Here is a 26,701-nt window from a genome sequence, read left to right as displayed (position 1 = left end):
CCGGAGCAGTATTCTCGTACTCCGATTTCATTCGCTTCGTTGCGCACAATTCCATGGACCACCGCCGCTCGACGTACGTCGCGCCAGCACTCCGTCGCTGGTCGTAGAACATTCTCATTCGCCAAGGGGAGAAGTCGCTGTCGTGCGAGCGGAATAGGGACGAGAGTTTTCCCTAGTTTTTCACGGTGCGAAGAAAATTTCCGTGTTGTGTACTATCGCCCACCGTTGAACAGGCATCCGACTGTCGAGCGGGGCTGGAATTCGCGAGTGCAAGTCCGTGGGAAGTCGCTGCAGCGAAGTGCAAGTGCCGTCGTTCGTCTTCCTATGAAAACTCTTGAGTGGAAATTGATCAATACCCGAGAAATTACAATAAGAAAAGCCTGAGCGGGTGCACGGAAGGTGGCCGGGAAAAGGAAGTTGGACTGCAGTCACCAGGAAAGCCACTGCAGCGAGTGAGTGTGTGAAAATCCGCGTCCGCTGCGTCGTCATCTCCGGTTGGGTGTCAGGTGTGCAAAAATCTGTTTTCCTCGCGGTGCAGGTGTTTCTGTGCATTTTCGCACTTCTCGGCCGCATAGGGTGCCGTGGCCAACATTTTCAGAATCCTTACGAGGAATTCCTCGAGTGTCGTGAGAGTGGTTGTGTGTCCCCAGCGGGGGGCGAGTCGGGTGCCCATTTCGCGAAAGACGCGCCACAACATTTGCCAGTAAACAGAGAAGTTTTCGCGTCTTGCTGATCGGCGAGTAGTGAAATTGCGTGGAAACTATCGGCCGGTGGCAGGGTAATTGCTACTCAGGTGAGTACCGAGCGTTTTCATTGAAGAAAATTCGGTGGGAGCGTTGCAGATGTCACCCCTTTGGAGCTCGCTCGAGTTCCGGAGACCCGAAGGAAAGGTGGAACCTGTTTTCCGTTCTGCGGCGCCGCTACTTTGACGTTTGCATGGTTGGAGTTGTTTTTGTTTGTTGTCGATTAACTCGCGGGAACGGCACGGGGGGAGGATGTGTGACTCGGCGACTCGTCCCGTAAACCGTCCAGCGCTGGCGGTGCGGTGAATGAACGACACCTGGAGTTGCGATCTGCAGACGACCTGGGCCCGCCTCGCTGCCCCAACCTGACCCTGATCCAGAGTCTGCCAGTGAACCGTCGCCAGAAAACCAGAAGTCCTTCCGAGAAACTGCCACGGGGAGCAGTCCGCATCACACCATTCTGCCAAGTTCCAGGAATACTCCAATTGGGAATCGTCCACAAGGACTCCTACGCCCCGAAATCCATGAGTTTCTCGAATCGATTCGCAACCCAAATAGCGAGCATACATATCCTGCACATTCCTTCAAGTAGCAGTCGACGAACGAGAACAAGCGTCCTTTGAAAGCAGGAGCGCGAGTGGAGTGGGCTGTGGGTGGCGACGGCGCTGGGTTTCGGGAGGAAAACGCTGGTCCTTGGCGTGGCGGTGGGACGGGGAGCGGTTGCTTCCAATCCTTCAGCCACCATCTTATTGAAATGGCCATGTCCTGGTAATTGGCTGTCTTTCGGACAAAGTTTCGCCTTGATCCTTCGCAGAATTTGCATAGTCTTTCATGGAACTTTCCCACAAAGGACATTTCTCTGTGCTCCGTCGTCCACCTGGCTGGAGGTTTCCTCTTTCGGAGGGTCATTTCGCTGGAAATGTTCGTTTGCCTTTCATCCGTCATTTTCATAATTTCACTCCCGGTGCGGCTGGAGAAAGTGTTTTTATAACTTTGAGATGCAGTTGTGGCTCGTGACCACATCGGTGGATGGGATTTGGCCTGGGTTGATGGGGACTTCTTGGCCCGTTCGTTACATTAAATATTAATTTCCGAAAGTTGCCAGGTCTTCGGACACAGCTGGCCGGAGTGGGCGCACGTTGTGACGGATATTGCAAGAAGAGGATTCCAATGAATTAAATATAAATGAAATAAATGTTGATGCCTTTTCATTGGAGCGAATTGAATTGAGTTGGCAATTTCACTACTTGAGGGGTTGAGGGGGTCCGGTTGCCTCAATTTAACTCAACTGATCCAAAGCCTTTTCTAAGCCCTTTAATTACTTTCCTCAGCTCCCATCCTATTCGTATGTGCGCTTGCGACCAGAGAGTATGACCTTCACAAAGCTTTTCTACTCAGTGCTATCTTGCGTCACTCATGTTATCTTCACCTATTATTCTACAAATGCTTTATTTCATCTTTTATTTATTTTTTTCTATTTATTCCACAAACAGAGATAAACAGTTACAAGTTGATTCGAAGAAGCTCGGAATCTTCTTTGTAAGTAACAAAAGATAAGGCCGGAGGACCAAGATGCAAACGATTATCGCTCATCAGCATTTTATGAATTGGCAAATTGAAATAGCAAAAGAACGCCGCGAATGGTACTTCAAACGCACTAAGGGTTCGGAAGCTGCGAACTGGGTCGCGGTAATGAATAACGGGAGTGATAGAGGTACCCATCATGTCGTTGTAAAGTTTCAAATTAACGCATGCATCGTTTGCAGATCTTGTATAATACATTGTAAAGAAAGACCAAGGAAAGCTGGGCGATCAGGGTGTAGGCGAGACTTTTAATGCTAAAAGAATGGCTGAACTTCCTTTGAACTGATTCAATTGTAAGGAAAACCCAATCATGGCAGCCAGGATCCTATTACAGACGAGGGAATTATAAAGTATAACCGAGGAAAGGATACTAACGAACTTATTGGGGAGCGAAGAATGGATCTGGCTACTCTAGAAGCTCGACTGAAGATGACGACGTAATTCAGATTGAATCGAAGTTTCCTATTAAACATCACCTCAAGATCCTTATACATATAAGGAAATGTTGGTCAATTGCTTACGATCGAGCTAGTAAGCGGATACTGAAAGAGAAGTTCTCAATAAATTATGTAACATTTGCTTACTTCAGGTGCCGATTTGTTCCTAATTTATGAAAATATTCATTCCCATGTCTTAGAGAGAAAAGTAAAAATTGATAAAATAAAAGAAATGTTTTGTTACGAGAGGAACTGGCACGTTTTGTTGGAAGCGACTTTTATTCTAAAGGGACAGTTCTTTATAGGGTGGTATATACTACGAAATTGCTAAGCCTGATTAGGCTGACCCTCACCAATGTGCGAGGCCAGATAAAAGCAGCAGGATCACTCTCAAGCCCATTCGACATCAACAACGGTCTACGACAAGGGGATGTCTTATCATGCGTCCGCTTGAACCTGGCCCTCGAAAAAGTGATCCGTGATGCTGAGATAAATGCAAGAGGTACGATCCTTTTTAAGTCCACCCAGGATGGACGATTCCGTAGCCTACATAACGACGAAATCTATGAGCGATACCATGACCGTCAAGTTGCGGATAAAACCCGGCTCAATAGGTTACGGTGGGCGGGTCACTTAATCCGTATGGATGAGGATGATCCAGCCCGGAAAGTCTATAAGGGCTATATCGATGGTAAAAAAAGAAGACGAGGCAGACCCTGCCTAAGATGGAGCGATGGCGTAGGCCAGGACGCCAGACAGCTTTTAGGGATATCGAATTGGTGGACCTCGGCGCGAAACCGGGATGTCTGGAGTTCCTTATTAAGGCAGGCCTAGACCGGATACCGGTTGTGCCGTTGATGATGATATACCGCTGGTTCCGGTCATATGTTTATGTGAGACTTATCCCGCTGGATACCAATTACTGTATTATGTCGCAGGCTAGGGTCAGTTATTCACTGCGGCCCTTTTCATTATTGATTTTCCTTCGAAACACCTCTAGACTTCCTGGGTCGCACCAGAAGATTACCGCCAAAAGTCTTCCGATTTTTAAGGAAATATGTGTATGTGTGTTTGAGGTGGGAAAGAGGCAAAGCCTCTTAGCACTCAGAGCATTGTGGTCCATTGTACCCGTCTAACTGAATATTCCGGATACGTTTATGTATGGCAGGATTTCCGTTAGTAGATGTGATGCTACCCGCTGCAGTTGAAGTACATCAGCACCAAAAGTCTGATGTCTGATGCATTCACATAGAAAATGTTCTATGGATTCTGCTTCCTCATTACAGGATGGATACGTATCATCTTGGATAATTCCTATTCTGAACATATGCCCAGCTAGTGAATTATGGCCAGTCAGAATGCCCACAATACTTCTGCGAATCTTCCTGCTTTTCGACTGTATAAACTTTGTAGTATGTTTGATTCTGACAGCAAAAGTTGGTCTGTCTAGCAGAATTAAGACTTCGCTATCTGTCATTATGGGAAGTTCCCAGTTTTTGGTAGCAACATTAGTCAATGCTACCCCAATTGCTGGTTCCGGTCCGGGCATCGGGAAAGTTGAAGCCCCTTTTGTTAAGGCATTCGAGATTTCATTTCCCTCTACACCACAATGACCGTATTGAATCTAGAAACAGAATTCTCTTGGTTTCAAGATAACATCATATCTTCTACCAAACAGATGTATGGGTATCTGAGAATCGGAAGGCATTGCGAAAACTAGATTCAGTTCTTCCAATGCTCTGTGCCTCCTTTCCTCCTTTCCTCCTTTTTGTAAATAATACCATTGTAGTTTTATTTGCATTTACTGAAACTCCATGCCTGAGGCACCAACCAAATCAACGGCCTGTTGTGTATTCTACACACCATTCCGAGATCTCGACCAACAGCCAGCACAGTCACGTCATCCTCATAAGCTCCAACGTGTATTGGTAGATTTTGCAATTCGCATAGTAGTAAGTTGATCAGCATACTCCACGAAGTGGCGATCGCACACCTCCTTGAGAGCAGCCTTGCGTCGCTTCCGTTGTTATTAGGCCTACAAATAAGTTCTGTCGGTTTTCACAATAGATGGCGTAGCTTGTTTTTTATTCCATTGATCCACATTTCCAAACATTCATCGGAAAGCTACTGTCAATAGGCACAAACGTCAGTATAAATTATTTAATTGAAGTGTAAAGAACAATACTTTTTTCATCAACGAAAATGGCCAATTTTGTACCAAATAATGTGTTTTTGCGGGGAGTTCTACTTCATTATTTCAATATGAAGAAAAAAGCAACCGAAAGTCATCGCATTTTGGTGGAAGTTTATGGTGACCATGCTCTATCTGAACGAACGTGTCAGAGGTGGTTTGGACGGTTTAAAAGTGGCAATTTTGACTTGGAAGACGAAGTGCGCGCCGGACGGCCAACAATTTTTGAAGATGAAGAATTAGAGACATTGCTCGACCAAGATTCATCGCAAACGGAAGAAGAACTTGAAAAAACACTTGGAGTCACTCAGCAAGCCATTTCCAACCGTTTAAAAGTAACGGGAATGATCCGAAAGGTCGGAAGTTGGGTTCCGTATGAATTGAAGCCAAGAGACGTCGAACGCCGTTTTTTCACGTGCGAACATCTGCTCCAACGACAAGAAAGGAAGGGTTTTCTGCATCGAATAGTTACTGGCGATGAAAAGTGGATCCATTACGATAATCCCGAGCGTCGGGCAACGTGGGCATACCTCGGCCATGCCTCATCATCGACGGCCAAAGCGAATATTCATGGTGAGAAGATCATGCCGTGTATATGGTGGGACCATCTGGGTGTGGTATACTATGAGCTGCTAAAACCGAACGAAACGGTCACTGGCAAACTCTACCGACGTCAAATGATGCGTTTGAGCCGCGAACTCAAGAAAAAACGGCCGCAATACCAGCAAAGGCATGATAAAGTGATTGTGCAACATGACAATGCTCGTCCACATGTTGCACAGCCCGTTAAAACATATCTAGAAACCTTGAAATGGGAAGTCCTACCCCACCCGCTGTACTCTCCAGACATTGCTCCTTCTGATTACCATTTGTTCCGGTCGATGCAACATGGCTTGGCTGACCAGCACTTCTCTTACGACGAACTCAAAAAATGGCTCGATGAGTGGATAGTGGCCGAGCAGGCCAATTTTTGCCGCGATGGTATCTATGAATTGTCTGAAAGATGGAAGAAAGTTGTGGCTAGCGATGGGCAATACTTTGAACAATGAATGTATAACCAATTTTTCACAATAAAGCTTCAAATTTAAAGAAAAAACCGACAGAACTTATTTGTAGGCCCTATAGGTAACGATCAACACCCACTTCAGCACACAACAATCTCTGCGTTAGCATAGCGTAGATCCACTTTATTAGAATTTCGTCAACACCATGCTCTCTGGCGATGTCACAGAGCTTTTGGAAGGGCGCACAGTTAAAAGCCCCTTCAATGTCCACGAACACCCCCATCGCGTACTCACTCTTCAGAGTTGCATCCTCTATCTTTGAAACCCGAGAATGAAGAGCAGACTAACAGGACTTTCCACGTTGGTAAGCATGTTGGTTTTTATTTAGGGGGTGCGACCTTAGCGCCTGCTCGCGAATGTGACGCTCAACCAGTCTCTTCAGACATTTCAGCGAAAATGATGTTAGGTTGATTTGCCTGAAGTTCTTGGGATTTGAATAGTCATCTTTCCCAGGCTTTGGTATGAACACTACCTTCACCTTCTGCCAAGAAGGAGGCACGTAGCCCAAGGCAAGACATCCTCGAAAAATATTTCTTAGAAGCTGCTCTAAGTCCTCTATACCCTCCTTTAGCATCGCTGGGTAGATGCCATCCATGCCAGGCGCTTTGAAGTGTTCAAATGATAGTATAACAGCTCTCGCATTTTCGTTGGTAGCAACCGCTCTCGCAGGGTCCCAATTTCCCTCGCAAGACCTTCGTGTTGAAGGGTTTGCAGAAACCGCCAATTCACTTCTTCCCAGTTCTGAGATCTGTTCTCCCGGGTGGTGTACTTCTAGACCCTCAACCCGTCTGGTTGATTTTCTGAGTCTCTACAGTTCTCGTTTCCATCATGGAACCGTTTTACCACGTTCACCTTGGGAAATAGAACAAGCCTCTTCAAAGCACACTGAAAGTGTGCGGTTCAGAGTTTTCAATTGATCTTGTATCGCTAAAGGAATCCTTAGTCGCCTAGGGAGCTCAACTTTGTTGCCAAGACGTTCATTGAACTTCGTCCAATCCGTTTTCCTAGGATTCCGTCTTTGTATTACAGCCTTTCCTCTGCAACCGTTGCACTAAATTCTAAGTAACGGTTATCTGAGAGTGAGACTTCATCTAGTACTCGCCAGTTTCTAATCACCTCTAACAACTTTGAAGTGCAGATTGTTAGGTCAATTACTTCACTTCTTCTTGGCCCCAAGAACGTAGGGGCGCACCCACCCGTGGTCATCAGACCAGCTGAAGTGATAAAATCAAAGAGCTTCTCTCCTCTAGGATTGCATTTGCTACTGCCCCAACAAATATGCTGAGCGTTCGCATCACAATCTATTAAAAGTTCAAGGCCTCTTGATTCTGCATACACTACCAGATCCCTTAGTTCTTGCGTCGGCGGAGAGCACAAAGAATCATAGGGTAAGTAAGCAGAGGCAGCTATGACGTTTCTCCTCTTACATTAACCTGGTATTGTAAGTTGACCGCAACAAGGTCCTGCGAACAGAATTGTCTCAGCATGGTTGCCTCTAACAATTTTGACATCAGAACGCAGGCCCTCGGTCTCGAGGATCTTTCATTGAAGAAGATCTTAGTTTCCTTGACTGATCCAATACTACAGATTCTGTTAAAACGAACCCATGGCTCTTGAACCAGAAATATTCTTAGTCCTGCAACTTTGCCAGCTTTGCCGCCAGTAGATAGGAAGAAGCTTTGGCATGCTGCAGGTTGATTTGACTAACTCTTATGTTTGTAGCCGTAAGTGCAGTCTAATATGAAAATCGCCGCTAACTGAAAGGTCTGCTGCGTTCAGTATGAATCTCACCGGGGTTACCAGCTTGTCCTCACCTACCACCGAAAGTTCCGTTTTCTTGCGTCCGATCACATACCGGCGTTAGACCAGTTGTGTCCACATTACCAGCTTCCCGTTCTTCCGTTTTTCCGGGTACAGGGGGAGGAGAAAGTTCTGACAGGCAAGCCTGTAGTCCCTTCTCCTTTGCGGCTAAAGTTTCCTTCTGCCGAGCCTTCCTCCCCCGTATTTTAGAAGAGTTAGGCAACAGTGTCACCGACTGGCCGGCCGTGGTCAGATTTCCTGTTCCTTTCATTAAGGGCGTTGCTGTACTATCCTTTTTGGCTGACCGCGTCGTAGACACGGGGTGTAGGTTTTCCACTGAAGTGAAGAGCCTGACTTCCACAGATTTCTCCGTGGGGGAACATGAAATAGGTGAGGCCTCCAAAATCCGTGCCCCGGCCACGATCTGATTTCTCAGAGTCGCGGGTGGATTCGAATTCTGTGACTTCTTACCACTTGGAGAGTTACAATCCTTTGTTTCCATCTTCATGTGTTTTTGGACACCCTTAGTATAGTAGTAAACTACTACAAGCTCCCCCACCACGACAAGCTGGTATCCGAGGAAGGATGTGCTTCTATGTCCCTTGGCCAGAATTTTATTGAGTTACGCAGAATTGTTGGTGCTTCCAATGTTCTGGCAGTAACCGAGTCAGGACTGTCTTCTGGCAGTCCTAATGGGTGGCTTATACCTCTTCTGGCAGTCCTTGTATGGATGCCAGTATATATGCCTACAGCACATTCAGAAGATTTTCCTCGTTTGTTGTTCTGATGATAGGTCTTCGTTCCCACCGCAGTGGAACGACCCATTGTCTTTTTGTTGCATTTTGCCGGGTACAAGATTCTAAAGGCGAGTTTGAATGCTTTTCCAGACTCCCGACCTTTCACTTTAATTCGTCGTAATGGTAGGTAGGAATTAGGAGCACGGATAAGTCTGGTTTTGATAACCTGAACTTCCTCCAGTCGCTTCATCTGGGGTGGCTGGGAAACCTCTACAGTGAGATTAAGACTAAAAATTATACAGCTATGATGGGAAAATTGTCAGTTAGTACGGTAATCAAAAAGAACCGCCGCCATGATTCCCCGGCCTGAGGAAATGGAAGGTCAGTCTACTGCCTCGGTGGCACAAAAATACGTTTACGCTAATACTAAAGCTGAAGAGAGAATCGCCCCGTTCGTTGATTTGCGAATTCCCCAAAACGTGTGCCTTGTATTGGCATATAGCTTATCAACGGGCTTGTTTTTCTTGATGCGATTATAGACGTTAGATGTTATGTCTTTTATAGGTAATGTTCGGTTGTGAGGCGAGTAAGTCGAGGAGGAGAGCTTGTATCGATCAGTGCCTCATGTGTTCTGGAGTAAATAATATTTTTAATATTTGCTTTGACATCCTTTGATGATTTAGTATTCTCCGATCCGAGGCTCTTATGTCAATGCGATGCCCAAATCTTCCTCCCGAGAGAAGACCAGCGTTAATCAAGACTCACTTCGAGTGCTGCAGATTGGTCTGCCCTGTTCTTCATTTTCTCCAGCAGTTCATTGATTGCGGCGACTGAGTCCAAGCTGTCGTTCGCTCCACGGTGGGACCTTTGACCTTTGCATTCCTGCCTTTTACAGAGAAATAATCTTAAGTTTCATGCTTTTTCATGCGTAGCTAGTCTTAGCGACACATGAACCGAGAAAGTTTTTGGAGAATTGGTCCTAGCGTGCTATTATGTGATACCCATGGACCACCTGGAAGGAATTACAGCGGAGGATATATCCCTGTCCGGATAGCTGAGTGATTAGAGCACAAAGCTGTCATACTGAAGGTCGCGGTTCAAATCTCACTGGTGACGGTAAGATTTGCATCGTGATTTGGCGTCGGATACCAGTCGACTCAGCTGTGAATGAGTACCTGAGTCAAATCAACGGATTATGTAGAAAGAAAGACCTGTTTTATCAGCTACTAGACTTAAGTCACCAAAAGTATAGGTAAATTGAATCGGTTTACGCTTCTATTTTGAAAATTCAGCAGGTTATGATAAACATTTTTTTGAGGAAGTTACTGAATAATCTGCATTGACTATTTAGAAGAGAAGAGGACCATCCCAAGCGTCTGTTATGTTCTTTGACTGAACAATTTGAATGACGAAATTAAGCAAAAAACCTGCAGAGAGTGCTACTCCATCGAAACAACACATTGGCATATTCATTGGTGAAATTGACCGCTAAATTGTTTGACTTTGAAAATACGTACGCTAAGCCAACGAGGCTCTGGTCCTCCTATACGAAAACCCGATTGCGAGAAACTGAGCTTCGAAGTTGCGGAGAGGAGGGAGAAACCTTCAGGGATTTCCATTACAATTACCCAGCTCTAGCTAGAGCTAGACTGCAGAAACTAGATAAATAGTTCTTTGGGGACCTCAACAAAATCTCTGAATGTAAAGATCTGCTATCTTTCGCAAATTCTACGGGCTGGCTCTTAAGATTTGAGCTAGCTAGATTTTTTTTACTCTTGTCCTTTCTATAGTAGTCACGGACTTAGGAGATTGTGGCACCAAAACTGGTCACTCGAATCGGCCATTAATACCTACCTACTAACCTTGGAGCACACTGAAGATGGTTTCAGCTATGATGATGATACGCAAACAGTTAAAATGCGTGTTTTCGTTGGAATTCCGTAGCAATCTAAGGAAAAGTAGTGAAAGAACTCAAAAGTTATAAAATGATTTGTCTGAAAGATTAAGGATGTAGAAAGTAAGTGCATACTAAAGCTCAGTTCTCCGAACCTGCACTTAGATGTTGGAGGATCGACACGTTCTCTACCACTCTCACTTATCAAGTAACGCCTTGTCTTCGGGACTGAAAATCAATCCCAAGAGGTCTTCTTTGATCTGTTTATTGATCCGTTCCGTAGCAATGCATTATCGTGAAAGTTACTATTCATCTTTCCTGCGGTTATCCTTTTTTTTAAGGCGACTACTACTTTTTTTTCACTTCCGTGGCCGAGTCTCGCTAATTAGGATGAAATTTTAGAAGCATGGGCGCAAGGGGTTTTGTTTAGTTTAGTTCGCGGGGGGGGGGGGGGCAAAGCTCCGAGCATTCAGACCATTGTTAGGTCCATGGTACTATCCCCGTAAATCGCCTATTCAATGGCTTCCCGCCTACGGTGTTCGCAGGCTTTAGCGAATCTGAGAACATTCTCCAGAGGTAGAGTGTTCTACTAGGGTTTTCATGTCCCACTTCTTAAGGGACAACAAAAATGCCGCTCTAGTGGCCCTAGACTCTTTCACAAGGATTTTCGCTTGCCGGAAACAGTCCAAATTTCTCCACTCGGCTGCGTGAATCCTTGCAATTTCACCGCTCAGAGTAGACTTGACAGTAGGTGGTCGGATTCCAAGAGCTGGTTCTGGCCCCACCATTGTGGATCCAGACTCTTGTCAGCCGCCTCATTCCCAGCGATGTTAGAGTGCCCCGGCACCCACATCAGGAATACTTCGTTCAGTCGGCCAGATTTCAGCAGCACCTGATGACAACTCCACACCAACTGGCTTGATATGTCTTTGCTATTTAGTGCTGATAATGCCGCCCGACTGTCGGAACAGATTCGAATGGTGCGACTCCTCTACTTTTGTCGCAGCCATTCTTCTGCTGCCAATGAAATGTCATATATCTCCGTCTGGAATATGGTCTTTTCCGAGGGGTCGGGCCAGTTCTATAATCGGATTCTCGGAGAACACCCCTGCCCCCGATCCACCCTCCATGAATGACCCGTCGGTGAAGATTATTAAGTCTGTATTCTGAAAAGGCTCATGGTCATTTTTCTACTATTCTTTTCTTTCGGTGATTACGACAGTGTATGTCTTTTCAAAGATGAATCTGGAAACCATATGGTCGGTCGGCATCAGGGCTACCGGATGTTTTTCAAGGAATTTCCAGATAGACGCATGACCGTGTGATTGGCCACCCTTCCACGCCCCAATGGTATCGAGCCGTTTCACCTCCAATTTAATGGGGAGTAAATTTAGGATAGCTTCAAGTCGGCGTATTACTCATTGCTCTAGTAATACTTAGGCAACAAAGTCTCTGAACCTGCGTTAGCAGCTTCCTGCTGTTATCAAAGTTCAGTCTTCGCCACCACACGATGCATGCATACATCAAAATGGGTTTTATTATGGATGTATACATCCGCAGGGGTACTAATCAATTCCTATCTCCACACTCCATTTATTTTTCCTTTTTATATGTATGACTAAGTAATGTCAGTTGGAACGTCACACTTTGATAAAAAGAGTGATTATGCTTTGACTGGAAGACACTCCCAACATAGGAGCGGCTGCTAAAAAAAAGAAAAGAATAAAGTAACATTCGATCAACATCAATGAATATCAAACAATCAACAACCCTTGTTTAGGGATAGTCAATATATAGAAAAAATTACCGTAAGATGGAGAAAGTCAATTTCAAAAAAGAGTAAAGCTTTGAATAATTAAAATCTGTATGTCTCCCCTGGACATATTAATCACAATCGAATTCCTATGACACCTATATAATCCCTACGTCGTCTACACTTTTCCCGGTGTTTCATTATCGAGCCACCATTTGAATTGGGGCACGTTCCCTCCACGGCACTTACCTGTTTGATATTTCTTTACTTGCTAGGAGAAATGCTATCTTATCGCTATCTGGTTAAGTGAAAACGTGACTGCCTACTGTGTTGCTCATCGATGAATTTCAGTGTCTTATTATCTGATAATGATGTATTGATTAGATTCAAGCTGTTTTCTTATCGTTGTCTCCATCTTTTTTAAGAGCAGTTCAAGTTCAAAAATATTTGGTTAGGTTTTGATTTTGAGAAAAGATGCAGTTATTTTAGTCATTTAACTGGAACTTTTTGAAGAAAAATTTGATGTAATATTAAAAAAATATAGGAAGGCTTGATTGGTATCACCTTTCAGTCTGCGCCACAGTGGTGGTATCAGGCCGTAAACCTCGTCGAGGATTAATTACTTTTGTGAATGTAGGATGGAGACTGATCGTTGCTAACTTTGATAATTTGCGCGGAAGAAAAAAAAAATGGCTAACAAGAGTGGTTGGTGCTCTTTTAATATTAGCCATAGGTACTGTGCTTCACTTGCTTACGGCTTCCATCAAATGCCCTGCAAAATCATGCAAAAAAATCCTGACGACAATGAAGAACATGGGAAAATACCCTGTTTATTTCGGTGCTCGTATGAAAGCTGAAGACTGAACTAATCAAATTTATTCTGGAGATTAAAATTTAAATGTTTATCATCAAGTAATTCCAACCTGGTCCCCTCTATGGTTCTGAGTGTTGGCCGACTACAAAAGGCAATAAACGGTAATGGAGACGATTTGCAGCGCAGCATAACAAGCCATAATCACATCCGAAATGGGCTTATCGGCGGTCGATATAGGTTGCATCGATCGTGGAAAAGTTGCGAGAGAGGCATCTTCGATTTTATGGTTATGTAATTCGCGCTAGCGAGAATTAGTCTAAACATCGAAGTCGATGGGATACGACCTTTATACGTTGAATGGGGATTTGAAAGCCTCCCGACGACATCCAGATCAGGCCTGTGACAGAACAAAATGGCGCAACCGATCTCGACGAGCCAACTCCGCTTCTGAATGGGACAAGGGTTAAAGAAAAACAAGAAAAAGTATTTCTTGTTGAGGATGCTGGAAGTCCTGAGTGCACTCATTTGTAGTCCACGGACTCCTTTTTTTTTAATGAAACACCCAAGTTTTCAAAAAAGAACGAAAATGTTGACTGACGGTTTCGTCCAGGGCAGAGGCAACTCATCAGACGCTGCCTCACCTCTGCCCTGGGAGCAGCGTGGCCGAAAGCAACGACAGATGGCAATTGCTCCACTTATTTTTTAATCGCAAGAAAAAATAATTCCCTTATCATATCAACTTTGAATAACAAAACATAATACTGAGTGGGTCCACTGATGACTTGGCGTATTATCGAATATTAAGTGGACCTAGGCCCCACTAGGTAGGATTTTTTCGGAAACCCTTTCCAAACGCAGAAGTCATGACGCTTGGGATAAATATCTGTCAGATATACCATGTGTTATATGTTATACATCCTCGAACTTGGCTTGGCGAACGGCTTTCACTCTTAATATAATTTGTGGGTCACCGCTGCGAATGCATATAAGGGAATAAGAAACACCTGGCAATCATTTCCGGTCACACTGCCTCTATTCTGCTTGAAATTATCAGTCATTTTTTAAGCTTTTATGTAAAACGAAACCTTATTAAAATCTGTTTACTGTTTATTCGTCTTTTTTTAAGGAGGCGGAATTTTTCAAAATACTCTAGTCTGGGCACGCCAGAGTGTGGGATTTTTACCCACTAAAACCACCCCCGACTCCTCCCTTACCTCGTGGAACCACCTTTAGGAATTACATCACGGGGCGGAGTTAACTTATTTAAGCTGGGCCTCCTTCCGTCTACCGCGGCCCTTCTACGTTTGGCATCATCCTTGCAAGAGCCATACTTGTGGTGGATGCTTTTTTGCAAGCATGTATGCTCTATGTGCTGCTTAAAATTAAGTTTTCCGTCTATGATAACTCCCAAGTATTTGATGGCGATTCCCAATTCTAATACAGGCGCAATTTCTTTTGCGACACTTAGTGATGAGGACCGCTTCCGTCTCTTCGGGGCTTTTCAGTCGCCTATTCGACTCTGGTGACTAGTGGAATCGACGTCACATTTAGGGGCTGTTGGAAGGTGTCAGCACCCCGCTCTTGTTGTGGAAATAACCCTTGAATTATTTTTAACAAAATGAATGGTCCTAATACGTTTTTATAGGCGCTATCCCACGGATTTACGTCCGCTTCCTAACAAAGTTTCTTAAAGCATTCTCTTTTATTCCGCTGGATCACGAGCTTGAGATGAAAGATTTGCCTTGGAGTCACTTTCGACAATAAGCTCCGCTTTGACACCCATTGCCTCGAAGTAACCAATTGAGCAGCAAATTGTTAGGCTTTATACTTCGCCCCTCCTCGGATTTTGACTCCATCTAACCCTCATTAGCTCGTGAGGCATACCTCGAGTACTATTCTGTCCTAAGCCTTATACACCTAGATGCTCATCCTGCTGAGACAAAGAAGGAAATCTGATTTCCGACAGAATGGGCATATTGAAGCGATGGGTTGTGTATTTTGATGAACTGCTCAACAGCCAAAATATCGGCGAGTTGGAGGTCCCGCCAACTGAAGACGAAGGACAAATGCTGCCACCACCACGCATAGAAGAAACAGTCCGTGCAATTCATCGATGGAATTACAGCCGAATATGGAGGAAATATGGAGGCGACCAATTACACCAAGTGGTTCATCAACTGATGCTCAAAATATGGAACCACGAATCAATGTCTGACGACTGGCAACGGGGCATTATCTGTCTCATACATAAAAAGGGAGATATCACCCAGTGCTGAAATTGTAAAGGTATCACTTTGCTGAGTACAATCTATAAGATATTCTCCTCTATCTTGCTAGGCCAGATAGCCCCATACGCCCAGAACATCATTTGCCCATACCAAAGAGGCTTCACTCCAGGCAAATCAGCAACAGATTAGATTTTTTCTCTGCGGCAAGCGATGGAAAAGCAGTTGGAATATGGACATTAGTTGCACCATCTTTTCATCGACTTTAAAGCCGCCTATGACAGCATAGCCAGAGTAAAATTGTACAGGGCCATGGGAGAATTCGGTATCCCGACGAAATTGATAAGATTCACTAGGCTGACCCTGACCAATGTGCGAGGCCAGATAAAAGCAGCAGGATCACTCTCGAGACCATTCAACATCAATAACGGTCTACGACAAGGGGATGCTCTATCATGCATCCTCTTTAACTTGATCGTGGAGAAAGTGGTTCGCGATGCCGATGTAAATGTGAGAGGCATCATCCTCTTCAAGTCCACCCAACTACTGGCCTACGCTGGCGATATTGACATCATGGGAAGAACACCCCCAGATGTACAGTCTACCTGCATCCAAATCGAGCAGGCGGCGCGAGATCTTGGGGTGTACATCAATAAAAGCAAGACAAAATGTGTGGTGGCAACGTCAGCACCAAAAACCAACCAACCAGCAACATCAAACCGCACTGGTCAAACGGGAAGAATAAAGATAGGAGACACAACTTTGAAACCGTTGATAGTTTCTCCTATCTAAGGTTAAAAACCACAACTGATAACAGCTATGACGATGAAATCCGCGCACGGTTGTTGGCAGCCAACAGAGCCTATTTCAGCTTACAAAAATTGTTCCGCTCGAAATCATAGGGTCAAAGCTCTTACTGTACAAGACAAGTCAAGTCCTCATGTATTCCTCAGAAACTTGGGTTCTTAGCAAGAAGAATTGCGAACTCTTGGGCGCGTTCGAGAGAAGAATCCTCCAAAGAATTTTTGGCCCCCTACATGACGACGGATGGACGATTCCGTAGCCTACATAACGAAGAAATCTATGAGCGATACCACGACCGTCAGGTTGTGAATAAAATCCGGCTCAACAGGTTGCGATGGGCGGTTCACTTAATCCGTATAGATAAGGATGATCCAGCCCGGAAAGTCTATAAGGGCAATATCTATGGTAGAAAATGAAGACGAGGGAGACCCTGCCTGAGATGGAATTGGTGGACGTCGGCGCAAAACCGGGATTTCTGGAGTTCCTTATTAAGGCAGGCCTAGACCGGATACCGATTCTTGCGGCGTTGATGATAATGATGATCTGATCAGCTTCCCGTAACTGTGATTGTCTTGCCCTTGAGAATGTACAATGTAAATTCATCCGGTCTCTGCGCTTTCTCAACCTCCCCTTCCTGCAACAGCGTAGATCCTATCTGGATTTATTCACATTTTTTGAAACTATCCTTGGATCTGAGGAACTGCTTCGCCTCTAACGACATCACCTGCCGTCTTGCGTCTTATAACACACGTAACGCAGACATTTTCAACATGCCCTTTGCAGAGCTCGAAGTTTACTTCCTTTCCTCTATTCCTAGGCTTTGCCAAAGTTACAACGCACAACAGCTTGGTCCTTCTAACTTCTTCTCTTTAAGTAGTTTTAAGCATAGGATAAGATTATTGCTTTCTTCTCCTCCCTGAAGGCACAGAAGTTTTGAGAATTGCCAGGATCGGACTATTCACTTTACATATTGACAGCGTTCCAACATTCCAAACTCCATGGTTTGCATTATCTCCGAAGTAAGCTTTGTTACGGAGTCCATAGTATTGGCGCATTACACAGCCTGTGACTATCATTGATTTCGGCTTATTACACAGGCATCTTGTCTAGCTAAGCCTTACTTTCTCACAGAATAGAATCGTGAACATGTTATTAGTACGCAAAAAGTCCCCTGCTGGCAAGAGCTTATTAGTGACATTAGCAGGAACTCGTAGGGCCTCGGGTGTAATCCACATCATCCAAAAACATGGAGTCCATGCTATCCATCCATCCATTTCCAAAAAAGGCCAATGGTATCCCCAGCGAAGTGCTGAAGCGAATGCTTATGCATAAATCCGACTTGCTGGTTAGCGTGTCCAACGTATTTTTAACAACGGGTGCTTCCCTTCATGAAAATTTGCGTAACTCATGTTAATAATAAAGGTGAGGAAGACAAGAAAGCGGTCGTTTCTGTGGAGAGGGCACTCTCAACGCATGATCATTATCCTAGAATGGACAGCACAGCTCATCAGATCATGCTATCGTAGTTCAGTTAAAGGCATCACATCGGTATGGATATTTTCGCGTTTATGAGTATAAAATCGGGAATTGATGGTCGCACGACTCTGTAATGTCGCGGTGTTTCTAACGATTAAATTATTTGAAATAATTAAGACTTGCTTTTTCTATTCGCTAGTGATATTTACTAAGCTTGCGAATGATGTATGATGACGCTTTCCACATTTTGGAATTGATATGCTGAAAGGAGGTCAAATATTTCCGCATATCCTAATTGAGGCCATACCGCAAAGTGAGGACATTTTTGAGGTGAACATGGAGAAGAGAAATAGAAGCCGAAGCAACTTCATGTTGGGGTCCTAGAGGCAACAGGTTTTTCAGCCTGTAGTTTACCTCAGAACAGGGGCTCGCCAATCTTTCCACCAATACATTTCACCTAGAAAACAGAAAAAAATTAATACAAATGAAGAACGGTGAAAATCTTCCTTCTTTGGACTCAGAAAACCTGTGTTATCGATACAAGTACTCTTTGATGATCCACCTTCTCCCGAAAAAGAAGAAAAGATCTACATGTCGTCAGACGACAAGAGCAAATGAGATGAATTGTCATTCCACAGACAGCAAGGAAAGACACTATCAATAATCTGAAAACAAAAGTACCACCTTATATACAATAGCATCAGTGACGATTGGTAACGATTCCAAAGTGCTTCTCTACAAACTCCAAATGGCTTAAAAACTTAACCCTCTGTAAAGCACGTAGAATCAGAATAGGGAAATTTAGCTAGGGAATCCTGAAAGGTGGGCACCGTCGCATTAAAAATCTGGGCATTGTACGGAGCACTATATCACAACTCTTCTGCCGATTTTATGTTAATATGCACAATTTAGCTTGGTACAGCTCTGCATCCCGATGACCACTGTCCCTGATATCTCGTCCATAAAACACCCTCATCAAATGCCTCATGTCAAATAAATTAATTTTGCAGCTTCCCATCTCAGATTAAATTATTTCTGGTATCTCTCGCAAGTAATCTGTTCAAGCGTTCTCCCAGCGACCTGTCCTCCTCCTCGTGGCCCTGCAATAACAAACTCCATTCTGTGTTTGCACAATAGGACAAACAACATGGGCAGCTCGTGAGAATTTGTTTTTGCAAAAACTCGAATCCTCCACTCGAATTACAGCAAATATCAAAACACGTACATCTCCAAGATTGAGATATCAAAGTGTTCATTTCCCACTGCACACTCGACGTTTGGCCGGCTCCCAGCGAAACCCCATTGGTCATAAAGTTCCTACTTTGTATTTACCCAGATATCGAGGAGAACACGCAAAGCTGGCAGAAACACATTTTATCGATACGTCGTAAAGTGAATTGCAATTAGTCTGGGGCGCGTAAATCTGATGGATGGCGCTAATTGTTAATAAGTGAAGAATGTGGGGCGATGGGGTGAAGCGTCGTAGGTATTATGTCATCCGTTAAAAATGCATTGGATTTTCAAACAATAAATGCTTCATTGGAGACGTATTGGAACGGGGCGGAATAGCAATAAATTTGAATATTACTGGACTGAAAGTGAACAACATTTAATTGTAGTTTTGTTGTTTGTTTTTGCAGAGAAGGAGAGTGTATTTTAGTAGTAAATGGACTTTTTGCACTCAAATTGTATTATGCAGCACTAACAGTTCCTCCTTAAAATTGCAGCGAATTGAATGAAAAATGAGATTCCCAAACGTCGATTTCATGACATGACTAGGGCTACTCTTGCTTAATAGTAAGCCCATTCATTCCAAGTTGTGTTTTGTAGTCAGTTCGTTTAGCACTATTCTATATATCTCCGGTTGTCCTAGTCTTGGTTGATGCTAAATTTTGTTGGTAAAGGTTGAATCATCAACGGTGCAACAACAACAAGGAACTCGAGACATCCCGGTTTTGCGCCGAAGTCCACCAACTTGATATCCCTAAAAGCTGCCTGGCGTCCTGACCTCCGCCATCGCTCCATCTTAGGCAGGGTCTGCCTCGTCTTCTTTTTCTACCATAGATATTGTCCTTATAGACTGTCCGGGTGGGATCATCCTCATCCATACGGATTAAGTGACCCGCCCACCGTAACCTACTGAGTCGGATTTTGTCCACAACCCGATGGCCATGGTATCGCTCATAGATTTCGTCGTTATGTAGGCTACGGAATCGTCCATCCTCATGTAGGGGGCCAAAAATTCTTCAGAGGATTCTTCTCTCGAACGCGGCCAAGAGTTCGCAATTTTTCTTGCTAAGAACCCAAGTTTCCAAGGAATACATGAGGACTGGCAAGATCATAGTCTTGTACAGTAAGAGCTTTGACCCTATGGTGAGACGTTTCGAATGGAACAGTTTTTCTAGGCTGAAATAGGCTCTGTTGGCTGACAACAACCGTGCGCGGATTTCATCATCGTAGCTGTTATCGGTTGTGATTTTCGAACTTAGATAGGAGAAATTATCAACGGTCTCAAAGTTGTAGTCTCCTACTTTTATTCTCCCAGTTTGACCAGTGCGGTTTGATGTTGTCGGTTGGTTGGTTTTTGGTGCTGACATTGCCAGTATATATTTTGTCTTGCCTTCATTGATGTGCATCCGAAGATCTCGCGGGACCTGCTCGACCTGGATAAAGGCAGTTTGTACGTCTCGGGTCGTTTTTCCCATGATTATCGATATCGTCAGCATAGGCCAGTAGTTGGGTGGACTTAAAGAGGATCTTACCTCTTGCATTTACCTTGACATCACGGATCACTTTCTCCAGGGCCAAGTCAAAGAGGACGCATGATAGGGCATTTTCTTGTCGTAGATCGTTGTTGATGCCGAATGGTCTTGAGAGTGATCCTGCTGCTTTTATCTGACCTCGCACATTGGTCAGGGTCAGCCTAGTCAGTCTTATCAATTTCGCCGGGATACCGAATTCTCTCATGGCCGTGTACAGTTTTACTCTGGCTATGCTATCATAGGCGGCTTTAAAGTTGATGAATAGATGGTGCAACTGATGTCCAAATTCCAACAGTTTTTGCATCGCTTGCCGCACAGAGAAAATCTGATATGTTGCTGATTTTCCTGGAGTGAAGCCTGGTATTGGCCAATGATGTTCTGAGCGTAAAGGTTGAATATCCAAAGTTAATGGAAGGGGCAGGGGAAGTCCCCCCCGACTTTTACTCACTAAAACTACCTTCTTCCACTCTTCCATGGAACTCATGCGGCTCATTATGGTTCTCCCTCTTTTTTGTTTTCGTCGTGGTTATTCGTGCTGCTGTTGATGAATAGTTTTCAGTTCCCTTACAACCTAGTTCCAAGCATTCATTGACTCCAGCATCAACTACACAATATTGAGTTGGGGAAAAAGAAATGTCGTATTTGGATTGGATTGGATTGAAATTTGACGCTTTATTTATTTATTTGATATACTTAGAATTATCCGATTTAAGTCAAATATGCGCCGTTTTGTTCGCAAACCTGTTGCCATTTAGAAGGCAACTTCATTAACCCCCCCCCCCCCCTTCCCCCCTCCTTATTTGCAAAAAAACTCAGACAGCCAATTTTGCAAGCTTGTTTTGAGGCCAACTTGCATGGACCGGAAGAGATGATAATCACTTGGTGCCAGGTCCGGACTATACGGTGGGTGCGATAGGACATCCCATCCGAGATCCCGTAGCTTCTGGCGAGTCATCAAAGATGTATGAGGCCGAGGGTTGTCCTGGTGGAACACAACACAATTCGTATTGACCAATTCTGGTCGCTTCTGGTCAATCGCCTGCTTCAAACGGTCGAGTTGCTCACAGGAGAGTTGAGCAGCTCATAGTGAATGATTCCTTTACGATCCCACCAAACACATAGCAAAACCTTCCTGGCCGTCAATCCGGGCTTGGGGATGGTTTGGGTCGGCTCGCCCGCGTCGACCACGATCTTTTTCGCTTGAGGTTGTCGTACGTGATCCACTTTTCATCACCAGTCACCCTCCGCTTCAACAATGGGTCGAACTCTTTCCGTTTCACATGTCGGTCTACTTGTATGATTTCGACGATTTTATCGGTTTCTACGACGATTGGCCTACCAGTACGGGGTGTATTTTCGACATCCACTACACCAAAACAAAATCGATCGAACCAACGCTGTGATGTGTTGCTCAACGAGCTCGGACTGATTGTGTTGTGTGTTTGAGTTTTAAATCAAAAGGAGTTGAATTTCCCTAATTACGGCTTAAAGATGCGTTTGCTGAAATAAGTGTTCTTCACGAGAGAGGCTAACAATGTATTTTCTAAGATTTCCGAAATTAGAGGAGGTTCAATGTCGCAAAGTCGGGACTTTGCGAATAACTTAACTCTAGCTTCCATTTCTCACATAGCTCACACAGTCCAGGTAACTGAAAAGGCGGGCACAATTAGAATCAAGAACCAAAGGAAACATGATTAAAGTGCAAGTTGAAAGGCCTACGGTTACTTCAAACGGGGCTATCAATTCTTTATGGATTAAGTTGACGTGAAGGTAAACTTTATAGGGCGTCTGCAAATTCCGAAACTTTAGTGCTTCCGAAACGTCAACAACGCCTCGGATCAAGACTCACCTCATAGTTACAACCTTTGGCTATCGAAATCGTCCCTAGAATGATCGCTTTTTTCAATTCTAGCGGTATACGGTGGACATTCTGGGCCTAAGCGAAGTAATTGTGATACTCTGGAGAGTATTCCTCTCCCTCTTTGTATTTTGTGCTTTGGAAAGCCAAATGGCAGCAGACGAGAACGCATTGTTACTGGTGGTTACAGCAAGGTGCATTCTCTTGGGAACCGGCTTCTGACAGGATTAAGACTACAAGATTTCAGTCCAGATTAGGGAGCATCACAATTATGCAGTGCTATGCACCAATAGAGATTTCCGATATAGTAGAGAAGGATGCTATTTATGAGCAATTATTCGCATTTCAGGGGAGGCTTCTGAAGGTGACATTGAGATCGTGATGGGTGATCTGAATGCGAAGGTATGCTGTAACAACATCTTGTTCCGAACAATGATGGGAAACCACGCTTTGTGGATTCCTCAAACTTCCGCCACCTCGTCATTGTTGGCAGATTGTCCGAACACTGACGGTGCCATAAGGTCTGTTGAGGTTCAACTGGGCAAAACATATGAGCAATCATGTTGACCGCTTTGCTATCTTGCTATTCGGACGATAGATGCCCTGAGTAACCTGCTTGAAAATATCCATGATCATTGAACGACCATCAAGAATGTTCTCTTTTCGGGTGATACACAGGTCGTCGACCATGTCCCGAAGGGTCATTAAGATCTGGGGAACTGCGAAATCGGAACGGATTGGAGGCTGTACTGACCACTGCGAGCGATGATGATCAGTAAGTTCAGCGTAATTTTGCGCCGTGACAAAATGGAATTCGTTTTCACGCTCAAGGAAAGCTGCTGCAGATTGGAATGACTTTAAAAATGTAAATCGCATCACAAGAGAACATGTATGAGGTCGCATACTTTTCCATGGTCCTGTGAAGGATACGCGAAAGCTTTGATAAAATCACAGTCACTCTATACTTATTTGTAAATTCGACGGCCCTTAGGGGTGATATGTAGGCTTTTCTCTCTGTTTTTGAAGTCGAGGATCCTGATCGTATGATAGCTTCTTATCCCTTGGCTACGTCATCTTGTATTTCCCTATTGGAGTGATTTTTGTACTATTTCCCCATGAAAACGTTACGGATCCCCCTTGCCTTGATTCGAAAACCATTCACGGTAACTTTTGGTGTCTCTGTAGTAACCGATAAAACAGTCTTTTTCCATTTTCAGACGCCATTTGTAACGCTTTTCGAGCGTTTTCTGGTAAGCCAATCCTCAGAATCAGACAAGCAGAGTTTCCCTCATCTTACATTTGGGTGTTTTGGTTGTACGTAAATTTCTTGTATAGAGCAACGCGGTGCAGGGAGGTCGTTGTTGAGGAATCTTCTGGTCTCCTCTGTGAAAACTCATTTACTCTCCGTCGCTGATTTCTACAGGTCTTTAAGCCTCGCTTGAAGATGTGACTGGTGATCCTAAAAGTCCTTTAGTCAAATGCTACTGCTACCACCGTGGCCCCTACTCTTAGAAAAGATTCACTGATTATGACTCGCCCTCCCGCCCTTTTTTGGTATCCGCGGATCCAGTGTCCAGGTTTCCGGAAGTAATTGCAGGTTTTACCTTGAAACTTATTTGTGCTTTGATTAATTCAAGGTCTATTTCCGAAAAAAGTTTTTCGTTCTTGAGGCTCCCTGTGGATACAAACTTCTTAGATAGTTAGGCGCGAACTGGGATTTTGGAGTACACTTTCGACTACACTCCTCTTGAAGTATTCCATCTATCTATCGTCACTTGTGTCCTTTTTCATGCCGCATCCTTCTTGTAGAAAATGCTCGCGGGCAATTGGCCTAGCAGTTGATAATATGTATGATCGATTTTCCTCAATAGACTTTGTGATAATTTTCTGCATCTCGGAAGCATCCTCTGTTTGAGTATCTTTCTGGACCAGGAGAATCAATGCTTTCTCGATGGCGGGCCATTTGTGCGTTTTTTTTTCTGGAAAAGACAGTTGAACTCCCAATCGTCACCTCATATCGTTAAAGTATTATTTTAGTACTGTAGCATGGACTAGACTTTTCAAATATAGCCCTACATCTAGAAGTATTGAAAACATTCATACTGGATCCAACATAAATATGACCATTCTACGGAACTTGGCAAACCTACTGCATGTCGTAATTAATTGTCTACTTTCCTTACTAAAGTGCCCTAAATTTCAACCCCGGAATACTTCTTGAAATCTCCACGATTCGTTCAACCTATTCAAAAATCTTCCCTTCAATGAACAAAAGTACGAGCCAAACACTTTACGGATGAACTAGTCGAGAACTCGGCCAAACAAAGAATACCAGAAGGGAATGAAAATCGAATGACCTAATTAAATGTATAATCCATTGATGTCCTTACAAAGCAAGCAGGAATTCACACATCGTTCGCATTTCGCCAACAATGTAGTGAGACCATTCTTCTGTAATTTAATTGTTTTTCCGGTTTCGCTTAAAATGCCGGATAGGAGAGTGAAAATATCTGCCACCCTGCAACCACATCATTGTTCGGTAAAACCTCACATAGATGCAGAGAACTTCCTGCGGCATACAAAAAGCTATTGCGGTTAGATTTTCCGTGAAATAATTTGCACAGTAGGATACATCAAAGTAATTTCTGGAAACTGTTTAGTTTCTATAAAAGACATAGTGAATGAATCAGTAGTTTGCTCTGAAGGATAGGATTTCAAGCGTGTGCTTTGCGGCAGCAAATAGAGGCAGAAAGACACAGCAATTCACAGGACGAAAAACTTTGTGAATATGTCGCGCGTATTCTGACCTTTTCAAGTCTAAAAATATGAATCCATTTGAGGGCAATCAAAGAAAAATCCGAGAGTGTACATGTCCCACAAGATGATATCATCTTCAAAACAAGCACCAACAGCCACATCAGCTAGTCAGTCCTGCTGTTGCTGACTCAGTAGCGGAGAAGGAGGGAAAGCAATTCTTGCATGACCTGGTTTTTCCTTTCTTGGCTCATAACGACGACGACAACGGCAACAACAACGACATCCTTCTCCTTCCATGCTCGGTGATAGAGCACTAGGTCAGTCTGCAGACAAAGATAAAACGGATAGATTAAAAAGTGAAGAAGACGAGGAATTCCAGGCTTCCGTCCTCCTGATAGTTGAACCGAGTTATGGTGGGGATAATAATAACGGATAGCATATCAGACCATCATTTTCTTTATCGGAAAATGAGAATAGAACTTTCACGATGCACTTGTTCTCAATCCTACGAAGACTTTTTCCAATCAACGTGCAAACAGTGGAGGAAAATTGTTTATGAAACAGGCTTCAATCAGACTAGGATAACAATGGGCGAAGGGAGTCTACGTGGAAGTGATGAAGGGTTCAAAACATTTCCTTGCTGCTAGAACCTGAAAAAATGAAATAGCACTCACGGTGCTGGGCAAGACTCCTGCTTACAGAGCCTCATATTCCTAATGACTAGGAGCTGTTAGCATTAAGCTGAGAAATGTGATGGGGTGTGACATCATCCTTAAAATAGACATGTCCTCATTTCATTCGAATGTTTTTCTTCCTTTTTGAGTTTTTTTCTAATCAAGGAAAAATGACACATTCCTAAGACGGACGAAATAATTTTCTTAAGATATGAAACATAGAAACCTTACAGCCTAAAAGGAACACCTCTTCTAACAGAAAGCGTTGCCAGTATTTTAGACGTCCTTATCCTTAAGCCGACTCAACTTTGCTTGAGTGAATTCTTAGCGGTATTAAAGGAATAGGAAAGCAACGTATAAACTCCCCACATATGAAAGGATGTTGAAGAGGTTCTTATCTAAATATAGTTTATGTCAAGATTTCATCTCCCTCCTTTACCTGGGAACATCTGGAATAGTGAGCAGCTGCAAAGTTTTAGGTTATCAGCAATTTAACTGAAGCAGTTAAATTAAGATTAAGATATGAGTGAAGAGATATATTTCCGTTAAATAAGGTGAAGTAGCGGATGATGGAGTTTGCCTGACATATCTTGCAAGTCCTATGCATTTTCCATAAAATTACAGGAGCCTGCAAAATTTTGAAGTGTCATCATAAAGATGAAGATATCTTATGTATTCATTTTCATAGTTCACGAATATATAGCTCTAGTGTAGGATATGGACTTCCGGGTTATTCATGCCTTCCGACAGAGAGGAACTCATTTTACTCATTGAAAATTTATAAGCTCTATTCACCGCTTTCCAATGGCTGCTGGAGCTTCGCGGTCTAAACCTAAAATAAGCAATTTGTCGCACACGAACCAAAACAAATGAACACTTGCTAAAGAATGGGAAGAATTGCCTCCCGAAATACGGTATCTACGACCGTCCTTAAGAGTCTCATGCTACATGGACCTGTGTGGACAACAGTAGGTGTGATGATAGTGGAACTAAAGCGTAGATTCATTAAAAATGAATGGTAAGGGAAATAACAATACTTAAGAAGAAACTGTGTGGTTCCCTGGGCTCCATACAGCAGCGAACGGGTGACACAACCATCCTTTTATATGGGGAGCGTTTGTTAGCCAA

At 43.8% G+C, this 26,701-nt stretch overlaps 1 protein-coding gene across 22 annotated transcripts in view; it reads left to right on the top strand.

Moving 5' to 3' along the window:
* Nucleotides 1-26,701, top strand: part of LOC119653390 (dystrobrevin beta) — a 232,389-nt gene continuing 205,688 nt past the window's right edge. For 7 of the 22 annotated variants that reach the window (XR_005249689.1, XR_005249690.1, XM_038057943.1 and 4 more), the window contains exon 1: nt 2-793. The gene's annotated coding sequence lies outside the window, so the exon portion shown is untranslated. Of the gene's footprint in view, nt 794-26,701 lie in introns of all 22 variants that reach the window. The other 15 variants (XR_005249688.1, XM_038057945.1, XM_038057942.1 and 12 more) reach the window with 4 other exon arrangements.

Source organism: Hermetia illucens, chromosome 4 (assembly GCF_905115235.1).
Source record: "Hermetia illucens chromosome 4, iHerIll2.2.curated.20191125, whole genome shotgun sequence".
Classification (NCBI taxonomy): Eukaryota; Metazoa; Arthropoda; class Insecta; order Diptera; family Stratiomyidae; genus Hermetia; species Hermetia illucens.
The sequence above is the reverse complement of the archived record's forward strand: the minus strand, read 5'-3'. Positions and strand labels throughout refer to the sequence as shown.